Raw genomic sequence first — 18,724 nt, forward strand, 5'->3', positions numbered from 1 at the left:
TTGATAAAGACTCCACTCCCCAAAGCCTCCATAAATAATGAAAAGTTAATGAAGAGGTAACTTAATGATGTAATGAATATCACTCGAGCAAGGTCAAGCCGAAGGGGGAAAGTTGGTGGGCTTTCTAAAAGCCATGAGATCTATTGTATGAGCCTGTCTGTGGGCCTGTTGTGTTCTTTCTGGTCGGTTGTGCAGTCTAACCTTGCTTACAGTAAGTGTGCGTGTGTGTGTGTGTGTGTGTGTGTGTGTGTGTGTGTGTGTGTGTGTGTGTGTGTGTGTGTGTGTGTGTGTGTGTGTGTGTGTGTGTGTGTGTGTGTGTGTGTGTGTGTGTGTGTGTGTGTGTGTGTGTGTGTGTGTGTGTGTGTGCGCGCGTGCGTAGCCCAGTGGAGGGACTGGATCTAGTGTTGAACTGGTGATTAAAAATTGAGAGGGTTTGAATGACACCGATGAGAGTGTGTCGGAGCCAGGTGCGATCGATAGTGCTCTGAGTGGCGTGCACTGTGTGTGTGGACCATAAACCATGCCATCCCAGGTCTTCAATGGTCAGCAACCAATGTTCTCTATCACCAATAACATTTAACATCAGAATGATCCGTAATATGAAGTAGCCTGTATTTACCCCTGACATTATTTTATGTAGTGTTGGGACTTGCCCCAAGATTATATTTTCAACCAAAATTGTTTTCCCCCTGTGTCCTGTACTTAAAGATGTTTGGACATTTGGTCCATGTGTGCTGGTGACATGACCCTGCAGAATGGATCCAGTTTCAGCGCTCTCGTCTCAGTCCGAGAAGTGCTTACTTGGCGGTGGCCAGGTGGCCTGTTCGATCTGTTTCCCTTTGTCTGATGTAAAGACATTTCTGCCCTGACTCCCTATGCTGTGAGGCTGAGGTAAAGAAGTATCTGCCCTGACTCCCTATGCTGTGAGGCTGAGGTAAAGAAGTGTCTGCCCTGACTCCCTATGCTGTGAGGCTGAGGTAAAGAAGTGTCTGCCCTGACTCCCTATGCTGTGAGGCTGAGGTAAAGAAGTGTCTGCCCTGACTCCCTGTGCTGTGAGGCTGAGGTAAATAAGTATCTGCCCTGACTCCCTATGCTGTGAGGCAGAGGTAAAGAAGTGTCTGCCCTGACTCCCTGTGCTGTGAGGCTGAGGTAAAGAAGTATCTGCCCTGACTCCCTATGCTGTGAGGCTGAGGTAAAGAAGTGTCTGCCCTGACTCCCTATGCTGTGAGGCAGAGGTAAAGAAGTGTCTGCCCTGACTCCCTATGCTGTGAGGCTGATGTAAAGACATTTCTGCCCTGACTCCCTATGCTGTGAGGCTGAGGTAAAGAAGTATCTGCCCTGACTCCCTATGCTGTGAGGCTGAGTTAAATAAGTGTCTGCCCTGACTCCCTATGCTGTGAGGCAGAGGTAAAGAAGTGTCTGCCCTGACTCCCTATGCTGTGAGGCTGAGATAAAGACATTTCTGCCCTGACTCCCTGTGCTGTGAGGCAGAGGTAAAGAAGTATCTGCCCTGACTCTCTATGCTGTGAGGCTGAGGTAAAGAAATGTCTGCCCTGACTCCCTATGCTGTGAGGCTGAGGTGAAGAAGTATCTGCCCTGACTCTCTATGCTGTGAGGCTGAGGTAAAGAAGTGTCTGCCTTGACTCGCTATGCTGTGAGGCTGAGGTAAAGAAATGTCTGCCCTGACTCTCTATGCTGTGAGGCTGAGGTAAAGAAGTGTCTGCCCTGACTCCCTATGCTGTGAGGCTTCTACAGCACACACGATTGGGGGAGGTCGGATGAATAAGGCTACACTAAAGCCCAGATCTGGTAGTATGGCTTCGATCTGTTGTCGGGGTAGATCACATTAGCATAGTGTTGTCGGGCAGGTTGTGGTAAAAGGCTGTGTGTGTGTGTGTGGATTTGCCAATGTATGAAACTAGGTGTGGGGATGATGGTCTGAGGACTTGTGAGGAAAGTGACAGAGAGAGAGCGAGACAGCCTGTGTGCTGCAGAACAAGCCTCTCACATGGGCTTTGCCTTGCTCCAGGCAGGGCCAGGGTCTGTGCAGGTTATACAGATTGTTTACACACACACACACACACACACACACACACACACACACACACACACACACACACTCCGTTACGCTAGAACTCAACTCCAATGCAATGTGGGAATAGCATGATTTGTAGCACAAGTGCAAACACGTTGCTGAGCGGTTTCCTAATGTGCCTGGAGAGACTTGGGGGTCTCCCTCTCTGGCGAGTTTATAGATGACTGGTGTGTCTGTGCCCGTGTGTCACGGAGACACAATCCACCCGTCTAGTTTCCCTTAACAAGCCTCAGGTCAGACTGCCTGGCACTCATCTACCCTTAAGCACAAGTCAAGCTATTAAACAGATGGAGTCAGTACTGAGAAGGTTTTTTCTCCCTGCTTTATTAAAACTACTCAAATGTAGCTAGTCAACCTCGGATATACAGTATGCACTATTAGGATGGTAGGATCTTAGTAAATATGCTCAAGTAGCAGCAGACAGAGGGAGTGAAAAAGAACACCTGAACTCAGAACAGAAATGAAGCGACTAGCAAGGTTGGGTGGCTGTGTAGCAGAGCACACATTCAAAGTGAAAGAATTTCATTTTCTTCATCCAAAGACGGCAAACCCAGGCTTTCAGAAGTCCCGTCTGCGCACAACAGCACAGCCCCGAGCCCTTAGATGGCCAGCGATTCATAGGAGATATTCACCCTGTGGTTATCATAGAGGACAGGGCATGTCCCAGGCCAACTCCTGTGGGACGGCTGTGGGTTACAAGGGGAACGGCGGTAGAGAGCTTTCTACTAGGAACAGAGAATGAAAAGGCCTTTTACCAACATTCATATCTGGGATTGGGTTTTTCCTTTTCTTTGAGGGGCAAGCGGATGTTTTTTTTTCTTACACAGGAAGGATGCAGATTAAATAGAACCTTTTTGAATGTTGTTGTATACAAGTGAGTGTCTGTATGGTGGCTTTTAACAAGGCATAGAGTACAGTACATGGGACTGCTGAGGTGTGACCAGTCCGCCCTTTTCCCATCCTTGATTGTCAGCATCCTTTGCTGTATATTTCTAAAAAGCAGAACAGTAAGGAGCAACAAAGGTGTGATAGGTGGTGCATGTGTACGTGATAAAAGCAAGCCTCCTTGACTGGAAGCTTCTTGGAGGTGCCCTGTGCTCTACCACCACCTGACTCACTATGATGTGTCACACTTAAATTGTGCATGCTGGTGTAATGAGCATCAGTCATCAGAAGACACCATTCAAATTATATCTGCTCCGGAATCTGATCCTGTCTGGTGTTGTGTCTCCACAAACAATAACTCACATTTAGTTTTATTCTGATCCTGTCTAGGTGTTGTGTCTCCACAAACAATAACTCACATTTACTTTCAGCCTGATCCTGTCTAGTGTTGTGTCTCCACAAACATAACTCACATTTAGTTTTATTCTGATCCTGTCTAGGTGTTGTGTCTCCACAAACATAACTCACTTTTACTTTCAGCCTGATCCTGTCTAGTGTTGTGTCTCCACAAACAATAACTCACATTTACTTTCAGCCTGATCCTGTCTAGTGTTGTGTCTCCACAAACATAACTCACATTTAGTTTTATTCTGATCCTGTCTAGGTGTTGTGTCTCCACAAACATAACTCACTTTTACTTTCAGCCTGATCCTGTCTGGTGTTGTGTCTCCACAAACATAACTCACATTTAGTTTTATTCTGATCCTGTCTAGTGTTGTGTCTCCACAAACATAACTCACTTTTACTTTCAGCCTGATCCTGTCTGGTGTTGTGTCTCCACAAACAATAACTCACATTTACTTTCAGCCTGATCCTGTCTGGTGTTCTGTCTCCACAAACAATAACTCACATTTAGTTTTATTCTGATCCTGTCTAGGTGTTGTGTCTCCACAAACATAACTCACTTTTACTTTCAGCCTGATCCTGTCTGGTGTTGTGTCTCCACAAACAATAACTCACTTTTACTTTCAGCCTGATCCTGTCTAGGTGTTGTGTCTCCACAAACAATAACTCACATTTACTTTCAGCCTGATCCTGTCTAGTGTTGTGTCTCCACAAACAATAACTCACATTTAGGTTTATTCTGATCCTGTCTAGTGTTGTGTCTCCACAAACATAACTCACATTTAGTTTTATTCTGATCCTGTCTAGTGTTGTGTCTCCACAAACATAACTCACATTTACTTTCAGCCTGGTCCTGAAACCACACAGAGACTGCCAAAGTCACCCTCTTAGACAGCCAGACACACAGTGACCCCCACAGCCTTGTAGGCCCCCAGACAACCTTGATGTGTGTTTCTGGTTTGTGGATATGCCCGTTTGCAGTGTGTGTGTGTGTGTGTGTCTGTGTTGGGGATACTGGAAACCACTTTTTCTTGGGTAGATATTAGATATTACTACTCCAATAAGCTGATAATAAGCATTTGCTGAGCCTACTATTATTTTTGTATCCCTTCTGATGAAGTGTAAACAGTCAATCTTTCCATCAAATTCAATTAAACACAGTGAGAATGCAAACATGCACGTGCACTCTTTAAAAAAAAACCCGAGCAGCGAATTTAAACAGCCGTGCGTGGACATAAATAGTTTGATCTGAGCTCCATAAATCATATGGAGAATGTACATTTGGCCTGGGTAAGGCCTTCGAGTTCACACCCGGATTCTGTAAACATGTTTTTTTAGCCGGTCGCGTCGAGTCTTAAGAGACTGCCGGTAATCAAAAACAATAACCGCTCTGAGCGTAAACTCTTCAAAAAGTCCTGGGGAAGTATGAAATAATAATCTGTGTGTGGGCCCAGCCGAATGCTGAGAACGCAAACATTTCACAATAAAGTTGTTTAAATAAAGGCCTTGGCATAGATGGCTGAGAGATAGGACATGCTGCCTTAATTACACACGGCCATAAAAAATAAACCGTCGGTACAAAGACTCGCCGTTCGACAGGGTTTAACCTATAAAATGTCAGCGAGGTGTGTACTTCAGATGTGAGAGGGGATGTATTGTTTGGAGAGAAAACAACAGGCTCTGAAGGAGAAAAAAAATATCCGCACCAAAAAACAAAAAAAACTGAAAAAAAACGAAAGACTGTACAATCAACAAAGAGAGCAGTGTTTACTCTGAATTTAAAGACTTTCAAATTCTTCCCCGGCCATTGCGAGGCATTACAGAGAGAAAATAGACCAGCTAAGCACCCCGTTTATTGTTCTTAAACTCTGTGAAAGGTAATATGCTTTAAAGGCACGGTAAATGTATTGGTGTTGCCGGAGTTTGCGCTTATGGACGGTGTAAGTGAGTAAAGTTACATTAGCCTTTGGAGAGAAATAGATTATTTTTCCTGAAGCATGGACTTAAGTTTCTACTGCTGGGTGGGCCCACTCCTCTTTAGCGGTGTTAACATAAGAATAGAGGGTTGGCTAGAGGGTGAGGAGGGGTTAGCTGGTTTAAATGATTCTGCCCCTCCACTGCTGCATCGCAGGGGCTGTTGTTATCCACTTATAACATCAGACGTTCATTCTCTCTCTTTTACTCCCTCTGTCTCATCTCTCTCTCTCTTTTACTCCCTCTGTCTCATCTCTCTCTTGTCTCTTGTCTCTTGTCTCTTGTCTCTTGTCTCTCTCTCTCTCTCTCTCTCTCTCTCTCTCTCTCCGTCTTTGCTCCACTGTGTCGTAGAGCAGTTGGGGCATCAAATTGGGGCCTTTACATACCAGTCTTATTTTGTAACGCCTGACTCAGCCCTTGGCACACCTCTGTCCCAGATCTCCTCAGGCGCGTGGCCTACAATGTGACGCGGCTTCACGCCGGCGTGGAATTCTCAACCCACGAGAGGATAAAACGTCTCTCCTGTTCACAGCCAGAAGGCCCAGAGGAGACACACACACACGACACAAGACAGGAACTCTTAATCACGTTTCATCCTCCAGTCTTAAAGCCCTGGATCTGAATGGTAATTCACCTTAACACGAGCCATAGTCTGGGGGAGTGGAGGGGACCGGGACACTCTTAAGCATGGAGGAGGAATGCAGTTAGATGTAAATGTTTGTGTATGTTCTGCGTACGTCTTGGAGTGCAGGGATGGTGCTTAAAGACATCTGGATGCAATGAAATGCCATTCGTCTAAACAAAAGTGAGCCCCGTCTCTCTGCCTAGCAAGCCACCCAACGTGTGCTCTGCTTTTACTACATGTTTGTGCAATGTTTTCTAAAGTACTATATTGAAAAATGTTTCATTGCAACAGTGTTAAGCTTTCCAACATGAGATGGTTTTCCTTGCTCCAATTTCCCCCTAGATAAACACGGAGGCCATTGGAAATAACTGTGCACTTGATGAATGACTGAAAAGGCCTACTTTATGACTGAAAAGGCCTACGTTATGACTGAAAAGGCCTACGTTATGACTGAAAAGGCCTACGATATGACTGAAAAGGCCTACTTTATGACTGAAAAGACCTACGTTATGACTGAAAAGGCCTACGTTATGACTGAAAAGGCCTACGTTATGACTGAAAAGGCCTACGATATGACTGAAAAGGCCTACTATATGACTGAAAAGGCCTACTTTATGACTGAAAAGACCTACGTTATGACTGAAAAGGCCTACTTTATGACTGAAAAGGCCTACTTTATGACTGAAAAGACCTACGTTATGACTGAAAAGGCCTACGTTATGACTGAAAAGTCCTACGATATGACTGAAAAGGCCTACTATATGACTGAAAAGGCCTACTTTATGACTGAAAAAACCTACGTTATGACTGAAAAGGCCTACTTTATGACTGAAAAGGCCTACTTTATGACTGAAAAGACCTACGTTATGACTGAAAAGGCCTACGTTATGACTGAAAATGTCTACTTTATGACTGAAAAGGCCTACTTTATGACTGAAAAGGCCTACTTTATGACTGAAAAGGCCTACTTTATGACTGAAAAGTTCTACTTTAGTGCTGGTCTAAAGAAGAAAAAGACCAAAAACGTTGTCATTGGATTGACCTTTTAGAATAACAGTAATATTCTTTTCGACTTCTGGAGCGCTATTCACGGCATAAAGAATCTCAAGAAGGACAAGCAGTTTGGAAAACAACAGCATCAATCATGAGATGTCAGTTCATTGATTGAGTTGTCATCGGAGGGAGGTGGTCAAAGGGGGAGATCAAGCAAAGATGGTCTCTGGACCGTCATATATAAACAAGCTCAGAACATCGGAGGCCTTACCAAGTGTAAACTTATTTTTTAAATATATTTTTTCATGCATGAGCTAGTTTTGTGCTCCCCCCCCCCCTCCCCCCCAGAACAATCTGGACATCAGCTAAGTTGTACAGTGCTACAGCGTAACCGTCAAGATCGATTTCACTCCCTATTGTTCCACATCGTTGGTGATCTGCAGATCAGACCAACAGTGAGACAAAGAGAGAGAGAGAGAGAGAGTAGGGGGAGAGGTGGCATGCGTGTGCATGAGAAGCACACCTATAGATTTATCAGCTCTTTCGTTCTATTTAAACAAATAGTCTTGGAGCCTTGGTAGGCAGTGTAGGGACATGCCTAGGATAATAAGCGTCATGGAATCTAATCAGATTTATAAGAGGAATTGATTGTTGTGTGGCAGGAGGAGCAGGAGTGGGGTTGGCAATAAGCTGAAATTTAAGTGTTAATTTTTATGCTAATCCGCTGGCATCTCTGTGTGATGCAATTTGGTTCCCTGCATCGCAGATATGAAATTGTCCTGCTCACAGAGAAAATGTCAGCTTGCCAGACCCTGAAAGCTTGTTATTTATTAGGTATGTTTCTATTAGTATGTGTCACAGTTGTTAGAGAGCCACATGCACACACACACACACACACAAATACACACACAAATACACACACACAATGGTGCTTCATGCTTGTTCCGCCCAGCTCTCGGCCTTAAAATCGTCTCAGCTCACTGGCTGCAACACTGGGGCATTAATGTATTATCATATATCGGGGTGGTCCTTGCCCTCTGGACAAAAGGCTATTTAATACAATTTAATGACATTCCCAAGCAGGAGAAAGGGAGGGAGACAAGGAGGCAGAGCCTAGATGAAAATAGCATCTGTGTTTCTCATGGCTCACCCATGCAAACATTTCCGCTTAAGATGCGTGACTTCTCTCCTTTCTCCGGCAGAAAGGGGAGAAAAGAGGGAGAAGCTAATGGCAGGGAGAAAGGGGAGAAAAGAGGGAGAAGCTAATGGCAGGGAGAAAGGGGAGAAAAGAGGGAGAAGCTAATGGCAGGGAGAAAGGGGAGAAAAGAGGGAGAAGCTAATGGCAGGGAGAAAGGGGAGAAAAGAGGGAGAAGCTAATGGCAGGCAGAAAGGGGAGAAAAGAGGGAGAAGCTAATGGCAGGGAGAAAGGGGAGAAAAGAGGGAGAAGCTAATGGCAGGGAGAAAGGGGAGAAAAGAGGGAGAAGCTAATGGCAGGCAGAAAGGGGAGAAAAGAGGGAGAAGCTAATGGCAGGGAGAAAGGGGAGAAAAGAGGGAGAAGCTAATGGCAGGGAGAAAGGGGAGAAAAGAGGGAGAAGCTAATGGCAGGGAGAAAGGGGAGAAAAGAGGGAGAAGCTAATGGCAGGGAGAAAGGGGAGAAAAGAGGGAGAAGCTAATGGCAGAGAGAAAGGGGAGAAAAGAGGCAGGGAGAATTAGAGAGGTTTGAGAAGTCTCGATATGAATATCCATAAAGACAGTGTGCTGTAATCCAGGCCTTAATGCTGCATACAGTAACATGTCACAGACGGCATTGCTCTCCAAGGGCCATAAGTGATCCATTTCCACAGTCGCACGGTGATGTCATCCGCACGAGACAGCAGAGGGACAGTGACAGCCAGGCGCTGTCTTTGAGTTTCATCCAGCTCTGACAGCTTCCTGTCAAGACGCCTCTCTCCTTTGAAACACCTATTCTCTCCGTCTCTCAGTGTTCAAACTGTTTCTCACTCTGTCTACTCCCCATTCACACTGCTGTTCTGTGTGCCAGTCCCTGAATCCAGTTTATATTGTACACTGGGCGTAGTAACAGAGTAAAAGGTTTGGATGCAATTCACATATAGGTCAATTAAATGCACCAACATCTGCTCTCTCCTAACCATTTGCATATAGTATTCATATGTTAATGATGTCCCTTGTTTTTTGTGTTTGTGTGTGTTTTTTCTCTTTTTTTTTGCAATTCCTCCCCTCCTCCCCATCTCTTTGTAAAAAAAAAAAGGTTCATGCTTCCTAAAACCGGATACAGCCATCTTATTTTTACTTCCCCTCTCACTAACGCTTCAAGGAAAGAGTTTCTTGAGCAGACAAGTGCCGGGGTTGTTCTGTTGCCATGCCCCTGAATACAAAAAGAAGAAGCCTTTTGCTGTAATGGGAAGGCCTCCCTTTTCCAAAGCAGCTTAATGCCTTATAAATCAATGATGACACAGATGGACCAGCGATAATCTATTTAGAATGCCTCACAGCAAATATTGTCGTACAGATGATTAGAGATTGAGCTATTTTAACTCACCCCCTTAAAAAAATATATCTTCTGCTCATTTTAATACTTTGAATTATAGGGGGGCTTCACAAGTTTGGTTCTTTGAAATAAATCTCAAACATTAGAAAAGGGGTCTAATGTGTGAACGTCTGAAGTCTGCCTTCTCTTTGTGGCGTTATGGGTGGGGATAAGGGAACAAAGAGTATATGAAGAGCGTGGTGGTCTGTTGCCAAAACCACAATGACAACGCATGTTTCTTTAACCAGAAAAGGGGGGTCCTTTAATGGAATTGTGTCTGAGGGTGTAAATGGCGAAGCTAGAGGCCTCAGTCTCTTTTATGGTTGATGGCTCCCGATTTAGCGTGAGGAGGAGGAGGAGTGAGAAAATGAAGTGGAGGTTGTCAGATGTGGCAGCTGCTTGGAATCCTGATAAATATAAGCCCTTATTGATCGGATGAAAATGAAAGATCCCAGAGTGCCGTGCAGTATTTAGCATCTTGTCTGCCGCGCGTCAGCGATGGCCTTGCCTTGGAGGGATAGATTTTCAGCCCGCTGCAAGGCACGGCTTTGATTTCATCTTTAACCTTTTTCGGCTGCATTTCCTTGACCTCTGCGCATCGCTGCCTTTCAGTGAATTTGTTACATTTCACTTGACATCATCTCCCTCTCTCTCCCTGTCCCCCCCCCTCTCTCTCTCTCTCTATCTCTCTCTCTCTCTCTCTCTCTCTCTCTCTCTCTCTCTCTTTCTTTCCCACTCCCTTTCTCTCTCTGACAGGAAAGAGACACATCCTTCTAGGTCGGTCGTCATTGCTGTGTGCTGTAGTGACTCAGTGGCAGTGATCTGCCTGGGTCTCCTCGAACCTGACAGACAGGCTCCAGACCAGTATGCAGTTAGTGTGTTAAGGTATGCCCCCCCCCCCCCCCCCCCCCCCCACACACACACACACCTTCTGTCACACACTCTCTACTTTGCCACCATAGGTTTCTGCTAATGCTTGTAACTTTGTTACAATCTGGATTGTGATAATCTACCATAATCACCAGCCATCTAAAAACACACTGAACGTCACTCAGTTACCCCACTGAAACATGCCTGTTCCAAATCTCCCCACTCCCCTTGTGCCACCTCTCCGATGTCACTATACTTCCACTTCATGACTACCCACCTTATTTATTTTTCATTTATAAGAGCCAGCTAGCAATATAACATGGAAAATGTGGGATGAATCATGAACAATTTATGTTTTGGCATTAGTGTAATTGAATTCTCCTCGTATATCACAGGGAGACGTTCCAGGCTTGAATTAAACGAGAGGTACGGATCCATGAAAATAAGGCTCTCTTCCTTGTCTTTTGAACAACTCTCCCTTTCTCTTTTAGATGGATGATAAATCCCCTGTGAGGGAGCCTGCAACAGCTGTTGGCAGACAGGCTAGATATGAGAATAGCAGCATAGGATGAGCGAGCATTAAAAATTAATACGCTATTTAGCCTAGGTGTATTTTAGGTATTTGACATTTTCATGTCCGGGACAGACTAAATTTATTCATAGTGCAGAAAAAAGGAGAAAAAAAAGAAGAGAAATGGTGAGAAAGAAGCGTAAGTGAAGGCCATTCTGTTTTTATGGTCACTCATTCCCTACAGTAGTGATCCGTGTGAAGGCTTAAAGCACACCGTCTGTGTCTATGGAGGAGACTAAAGCTCGTTATGGCTGGAGTAATAATTAGCACACTGCAGAAAGGAAGTGATTTGCCTCTTAAAGCCCTCCAATATCTTTCTTTTTTTTGTGATGCCTTTTCTTTGCTTCCCTTTTCATTCTCTCTTAACACTGACTGGGGAAGCTACACGCACACAACAAAAATCCCCAAAATAAGCAGGGACATTGGGTAGTGTTCTTTAAAAAAAAGTTGGTAGGCCCCAGACAGTGAAAGTGGAAATCCCAGACCTCATAGTGATTAATTACTAATGCTCCTCTCGAACATCTCCCATATCCCTCACGATCTAATCGCACTGAAATCTAAGACATGTCCTGTAAGGAAGGATCTGACTATAAGAGCCACCTCACTCAACCACCCTCCCTCCATCTACGTCCCTCTCCCTTCCGCTGTCTGACTCACACTCTTCTCCTTTCCGTCACTTCTCTCTCTGTCTGTGTCACTCGCTTTTTCCTTCTTCTCCACACACTATTCTGCACGTATCCTTTGACTCTGTCTCTCCATATGTTTCTCTTATTGTCTCTTCTGTACCCAACCCCCCCCCCCCCCCCCCCCCTCTTTCTTTCATTTTCTCACGCTTCCAATCGTCATATATACACTGTTATTACCCTGGGGAATATTTAGCAGTAACATGTTAAACACCGCATACCACCCTCTAGTCTTGACTCCGAACACAAACCTGGAAGGCACAAACTGGAGAAGCATGTGTAAGTACACCGTGCAAATGATCACCAGGATAAACATAAAGCTTTTATTTAGCAATTTAAACCTATTACGGGATCGCTATAAATCTCAAGCCTGGGATCGTTTTTGGAGATATCTCTCCCGACCACAAGTAAAAATGAGGATCGAAAGCCATTCAACATTTAAAGGAGATGGAGGCACGTTGGAAGCAACAGTCTCAACAACGTCCTTCATTTTCAGATGTCATTGATTTCACATTGCTGGAGTTGAATGCTACTAGTGCTTGAGACAAGGGCCCGCGTTACCTGCGGCTTTGTCGCGATACACTCGTAGAAAATGCGAAACGTTCGAAAGCTGTCAGTAGAAAATATCCTCAAGCCCTTCAGTCTCTCGGAAAAAAAGAAAAAATTGACACAGAAACATTTCCAATGTTCTTTGTGTAATCAGTGACATAAATGCGCAGGATTGAGTGATCATTTTTAGCCTAGCCGTGTGTTTTTGTGACGGGAACGTGGAGTTCTTGCCGGACTGTGACAGTACGACATATGCAGATAGTTGGCCTCCCTGGGTCTATAGGGGTTTACCAGGGAGCTGCTTCTCTGTGGCGCGAGGTTTTCAGTGTCAGAGCCAATGTGCCTTTGAGGCCGTATCCTAGCAGATTAGCGTCTCTCCTTATCATTCAGATCAAGCCCGGCTCCCTTTGAAAACATATTGTACACATCTACCCCTCCCCTCCCTGCCCGTCGTCCATGACAACAATCTGTAGGCGTGATGTCTGTCTCAGAGGAGCAGTGGGAGCCCTTGACAGATAGCAGGTCTGGCGCTGGAGTCAAAAGCAGGCACGTCCGTCCTCTTCCCTACCCGGTGCAGGGGAGAGAGAGAGACTGTCAGACGACAGAGGGGACCGAAGGGGGCTGGGCTGGGGGGCCTGGAGCCCAACACTCAAGCCCTTCATCATCCTCCTATGATAGCAGGGGTAATTGATATATGGGCACAGCCGTCTCTTCCCCTTCGCGTGTTAAGGTCGACTTATCTACATTTCACCCCTGATTTCTCCACTCCCATTATATTTCATAGATATTGACTGACTGCTGAGGGTGGTGTGTGAAATGAAACCCAGAGAAAAAGAAGAGAAAAGTGCTTTTATTCCGGCGCCTAACCCTGCCTGTTATCAAAGTAACTTTGAGCTTATTAGCGACAAAGGGCCTCTCCCCATCGCCCCCCCTTCCTGCTTTGTGCGGCCGTGTACGCCAGCGCTTCCTGAATTAAACTGCTGGCTTCCTGTTCTTTTATATGCATGGCCACATCTGGGGAGCCTGCTCACAGCCCTGCTGCCTAATAACAATCACCTTCCCTTTCAGTCCTCCCTGATTGTTTCTAATTCACTCTGACAGATAGTGGCTGACAAGCCGCCCGCGCCTCCCTCCCTCCGTGACCCCGGATCACTCACCGCACTTATAAGGCCTGTCATTTTTAATATTTGATTTCAGTTTTAAGTTATGTGTTTTACCCAGATGATGAAATCAGTGTTTAACTGAACACAAAATGGATCTCCCCTCTCTCTTTTCATCTTCAATCTCTCCCTTGCTTGCCCTCTTTGCCTTTTCTCTCTCTCCTTCTCTCCTCTGTTTATGGAGATTGGCGGCGAGGAGGACATGAGAGATAATATAGGCACACAGACACAGAAATGCGCACAGCCACAGATGGACACACAAAGACGGCAGGGTAGCCTAGTGGTTAGAGCGTTGGACTAGTAACCGGAAGGTTGCAAGTTCAAACCCCTGAGCTGACAAGGTACAAATCTGTCGTTCTGCCCCTGAACAGGCAGTTAACCCACTGTTCCTAGGCCGTCATTGAAAATAAGAATTTGTTCTTAACTGACTTGCCTGGTTAAATAAAGATAAAAAGACACAAAACTCACAGACACACGGACACACTGCATTTTACGTTGTGATCTGCCAGTGGTTATTGCACATTTTCTCGGTATCTAGAAGTCCAGCAACAGGACTTGATGCGTGGCCATTGACAAATATCCGATGTTGTATATGTCCTCAGGCCTGCAAGTTACTTAGTTTCCGACATTCTTTGCTTTCCATTGATTGCCAATAAAGGTGTTTAGACATGAGTAAAATGCATATCAGGTGGACTGATCACTAAATGAACGGATAGATTCATCGACAGGTAGATGGATGACATTTTGCAGGGCAATCCATGCAGTCCGTCAATAAAAAACACAATTTAGAGGTAAATGAAAATAAGCAATTATTTAGTTAGCCGGTTCAATAGTTTGCCACCCACATACTTCACAGAGCTTTATATATATAGAGAGAGAGATAGTAGAACACGAATGAGAAGACCAGAGAAAGAGAGAGATCGAGAGATCCATTGCGACCTTGTGCCTACTACACCCACCGTCTCAAATAGACACATCCACCGTCTTCTCAACACGTTGACTGTGTATTCCCCTCACAACAACAAGACAACATCTCCAAAACTCATCCAGGCAACCAACTTATAAACACTCTGCACCCCTATCACCCCAACGTACCCAGACACCATCTCCAAAACACACCCACTTCATACCGCCAAGGCATTGTGTCATTCCGGGACACGACGGTGCCTTGGGCATGCCCGACTCCATTTTTTTTCTCTCCCAATGACAAAAACAGAACTAATTGGAGTACCACTGCATGTTTTCACTAAAGGCACAATTTAATTACATTTGAGCTGGGAATGAGTATTTTGGGAACGTCATATGTTCGTTCAACAAATGGAGCGAACGAAAGGCAATATTTGTTTTGCTTTGATTAGCAAACCGGCAGGGTAATTTGTTAAGAAAGGGACAGAAAATCTCTGTTTAACCCCCTTCCCCCAGAACAGACTCTCACCCCCCACACCCGTTCCCGACACTGTCCCTACAATGTGGAATCAGCCTCGCCCCCCTCCCCCCCCGCCCTTCCTTAAGCCGTTTATGCCCTATCTTAAATGTTAATGAACTTTTGCCCCCAGCATTTTGACTTTGGACCGCTGTCTCCAGTCTCCAGTCCCGAATCTCTGTCCTTTTGTGGCATTGTTGATACATACTTTATTCATCACGTAAAGAGTATTGTTTTCACCAAGGTTGTATTAATAAACATGAACGAGTGTATTTGTCTTCGCCAAAACGTGATTAATGCACATCAGCCTGTGTATTGCACTCTCTAGCTCTCACCCCCCCCCCCCCCCCCCCCCCCCCCCAAAAAAAATGACCCATCAACATAAAATATTTATGGCATAATATTAATGGTTTTGTAAAGAAAATAACAAGTTATTAATCCTCTGATTAACAACTGATTAACCTTTTTATTAAGCACGTGATCCGTGCATCGTCGATTCAGGATATGTCGCCTGAGTGTGCTGCAGAATAATTATTTTTGTGTCTTTTCTAATTGCAAAAATCGCATGGCTGAACTGTTGTTTTTTTTGTTTTTTTTTACACATGCACACACACTTACACATGCACACACACTTACACATGCACACACACTTACACATGCACACACACTTACACATGCACACACACTTACACTTGCTCACACAACGTGAGATATGCAGTCCAAGTGCAGAAATACAAAAACATTGGCAAAATTCTATTGCATGAAGTCGAAAGCGACTAAATATAGCAGCAGCTCTTTAAAACAATGGGGTTTAATTCACATATCCGTTTATTCCACAGTTATTGGCTGTGGGACAGTACAGAGAAAACACTGTGCTGAAGGACAAACACTTTCTTTTCTCTTTTTTTGTGTGTGTGTTTGCTCATCTCTACGCTATTGTGTGTATTTTTAGTCCCCCGTCTCAGTCCGCTAAAACACAATTATGTTATGTTTTGAGACATGCCAAGAGTGACTTCACTGTGCGGCCTAGAAGGGAAAAAAAGGCGTTTCTTTGGGGCCACGATCTACCGGTTGCTTTATGCAAGTAGGGCTTTTGCAGTGGACATTCACTTGGTGAAGTTTGTTAGGGATTGGCTTGTTAGGAAAACAGACATTACCATAGCAGTCCAAAGAGAAGTACTAAGAACTACCAACTCTAGACTGTTTCTCATAGGATATTTACAGGGGTTTTCTAAAGTAGTTCTCTGTAGTGTGCATATGAAGTAGGTAGGTAAATAACGAGAGGATAGACATTATTATTAACATTTCTTTATTTCTCTAATGATAAAAAAAAACGAATTCTATAGTCTTTGTGAGAAGGCTTTGGCTTAGTGCTCGGGCCTCGGGCGCAACTCAGGGACAGTCTACAGTCCTGGGTCCTGGGTCTCGCAACCTCTTTTCTTTTAATTCATATCTTTGTTTAAGCATGCTTTTTTTTCTTTCTTCATACACCCCTGCCTTTCATTCGGGCCCTTTTCTTTAGCGGGCAGAATCCATCAAAGCCCAATGTGTTGTGAAAAGGCAACAACAATAGGCCTCTTTGTGGAAAGATGTGTGAGGGGGATAAGTGTGTTGGGGACACTTGTTTTTTTTTTTATGGCCTGGTCTTATGATGGATCGGTGCTTGTTCGGCAGGGTGTCTTTGTTCGTTTCCTTTTTCCTCAAATACCAATGGAAGATTTCACCTTCAGCGACTTTCCCTTTAACCCCTCATCTCACTTTGGACTTGCTCTCTTTCTGCTCTCCTTCTATCTCTCTCTTTAATTCGCCTGTCTCTAGTCTCTCTCTCTCTCTCTCTCTCTCTCTCTCTCTCTCTCTCTCTCTCTCTCTCGCTCACACACTAGCCTCTATCTGTGTCTTTCTTTCTGTCTGTCTGTCTGTCTGTCTCTATGTCTCTCTCTCTCTCTCTCTCCCGCACACTAGCTTCTATCTGTGTCTTTCTTTCTTTCTGTCTCTCTCTCTCTCTCTCTCTCTCTGTTTCTCTCTCCACCACACAAACTGGCCGCCCTGGGATTCCTCGCAGTCAGTCACACACCCCTCTAAAAACAATTATCTTTGAACCTGCTTTTAGTGCTGTTTGTCCTAATTACAGATCATTTTCTCTGTCAGATTTCTACTTTTATTGCAGTTTTGCCCTGAATGTTGATCCTATTGAGGTTCAACCTTATTTTACTCCCTGGAACACCCCTAAGACCTGGATTCATCACATATCCCCCTAGGACTTTTCTCTCTTTCTCCCTCTTCAAATTCATTTTTTTTTCTCATCATTTTTTTTTTAATTTTTTTTTTTTAAAGATATCATTTTTTTTGTAGTATTATCCAAATGAATTAGTGGGATCCCAAAATACACAGAAGGACATATGGTTTGTCCCAATTTCTGTGTTACGGTTCACATTTTGGGCTAGGATTTTTTATTTTTTTTGCTGAGGTACATCTCTGTAAGACATTGGACTGAGTAACTTCAGTGCCACTTGGGATTCACTATGTATTTATAGATCGGTGGTACAGAGGTGGACTTCGTAGTAATTAAAGACGAGTAAAGGTGGTTAATTCCTTCCCGTGCGTCGTTCTGTTAACTATTTATGAGACGGTCTCGACTGAAAACGCACACACACTGTGCACGCGTGCACCTAAGCTTCTTAAGGATGCTTGTCACCATGCAGACACCACACACCATGCGCTGCAGAGAGCGGTTTAGATACGGTGCAGGGCTTTTTGAATTAGAACTGGATTGGTGGCAGATATGTTCATGGGCCGGGTCAATGACCGTCTATGGGATTAGTATCATAAAGTGGATCCAGCCACAATTCATTTTTTTGAACCTTTATTTAACTAAATAAAGAACAAATTATTATTTACAATGACGGCCTCGGGAACAGTGGCTTTAACTGCCTTGTTCAGGGGCAGAACGACAGCTCAGGGATTCGATCTAGCAAACCTTTTGGTTACTGGCCCAACGCTCTAACCATTTGGCTACCTGCCGCCCCAATGAGCGTGAGAAGTCCTCTGCCCCAGATGTACAGTGAACCTGCCCTACCTGAGGGAAAGACTGCGACATACAATGCTGGAATCTGACTGTCCCAAATGCCGGTGCGTGATGCAACCGCTCACAATCTGTTCAGGAGGAATCATGTCATCATTCATCATAGTGACAGCACTATTGCACATTTCCTGTACTCGACTTAAGCAGTCAGTGGCACTCCTCTGTTGCATGTTTAGGCAGTTGTTGTCCTGACTGTCTAATCACACAGGATGTCTGGGTTTGTTTGGCCTTGGACAATATACTTGAGCTTTTCTCCTCCAATGAGAATACAGCAATTAAATGATGTCTACTTTGCATTAATTTGATACAGTATATGGATCCTAAAGACACAATTTTCGCTATTTTTGCTGACCATTAGAATTAACTTGAAAAACAAATTATTTCCTCCCACGCGCTCTTACTCAACTGTTCAGTCCCGTCTTGTTGTGTTCCGTCTTGTTTCTTAACAAAAGGCAGAGGAGAAGCTCTTTACGTTCGTTCGGTGAGTGAACGATGGCAGTTTTTTTTGAAGTACCTCCTCAACGCGACACACACTAGAGAGATGTTCATTTATTCAGGGCACAGTGTGAGATAGAGAGGCAGCACTCTCCTCTCCTCCCTCTCCAGTGGCCCGCCTGCCCGGACGCCTGGCCCACGGTGGCCTGAACTTCCACACCGATTGATGGCCCCGTGTAGACCCCCAGCTCCTCCAAACTCCCATAATGCTCAGGGAGCGCATCTTTACACACACACACACACACACACACACACACACACACACACACACACACACACACACACACACACACACACACACACACACACACACACAGGGCCTAATTGAATGACATCCCCTTCAGCTCTGGGGTCCTCCACTGAAGG

The 18,724-nt window shown here is 44.7% G+C and overlaps 1 protein-coding gene across 4 annotated transcripts in view; it reads left to right on the forward strand.

Annotated features, from left to right (window-relative positions):
- Positions 1-18,724, forward strand: part of LOC139385054 (zinc finger protein 536-like) — a 173,880-nt gene that overhangs the window by 52,629 nt on the left and 102,527 nt on the right. For all 4 annotated transcript variants that reach the window (XM_071130097.1, XM_071130095.1, XM_071130098.1 and 1 more), the window contains exon 3: positions 10,282-10,410. The gene's annotated coding sequence lies outside the window, so the exon portion shown is untranslated. The remainder of the gene's footprint in view (positions 1-10,281; positions 10,411-18,724) is intronic.

Source organism: Oncorhynchus clarkii, chromosome 26 (genome assembly GCF_045791955.1).
Source record: "Oncorhynchus clarkii lewisi isolate Uvic-CL-2024 chromosome 26, UVic_Ocla_1.0, whole genome shotgun sequence".
In the NCBI taxonomy this organism is placed as follows: Eukaryota; Metazoa; Chordata; class Actinopteri; order Salmoniformes; family Salmonidae; genus Oncorhynchus; species Oncorhynchus clarkii.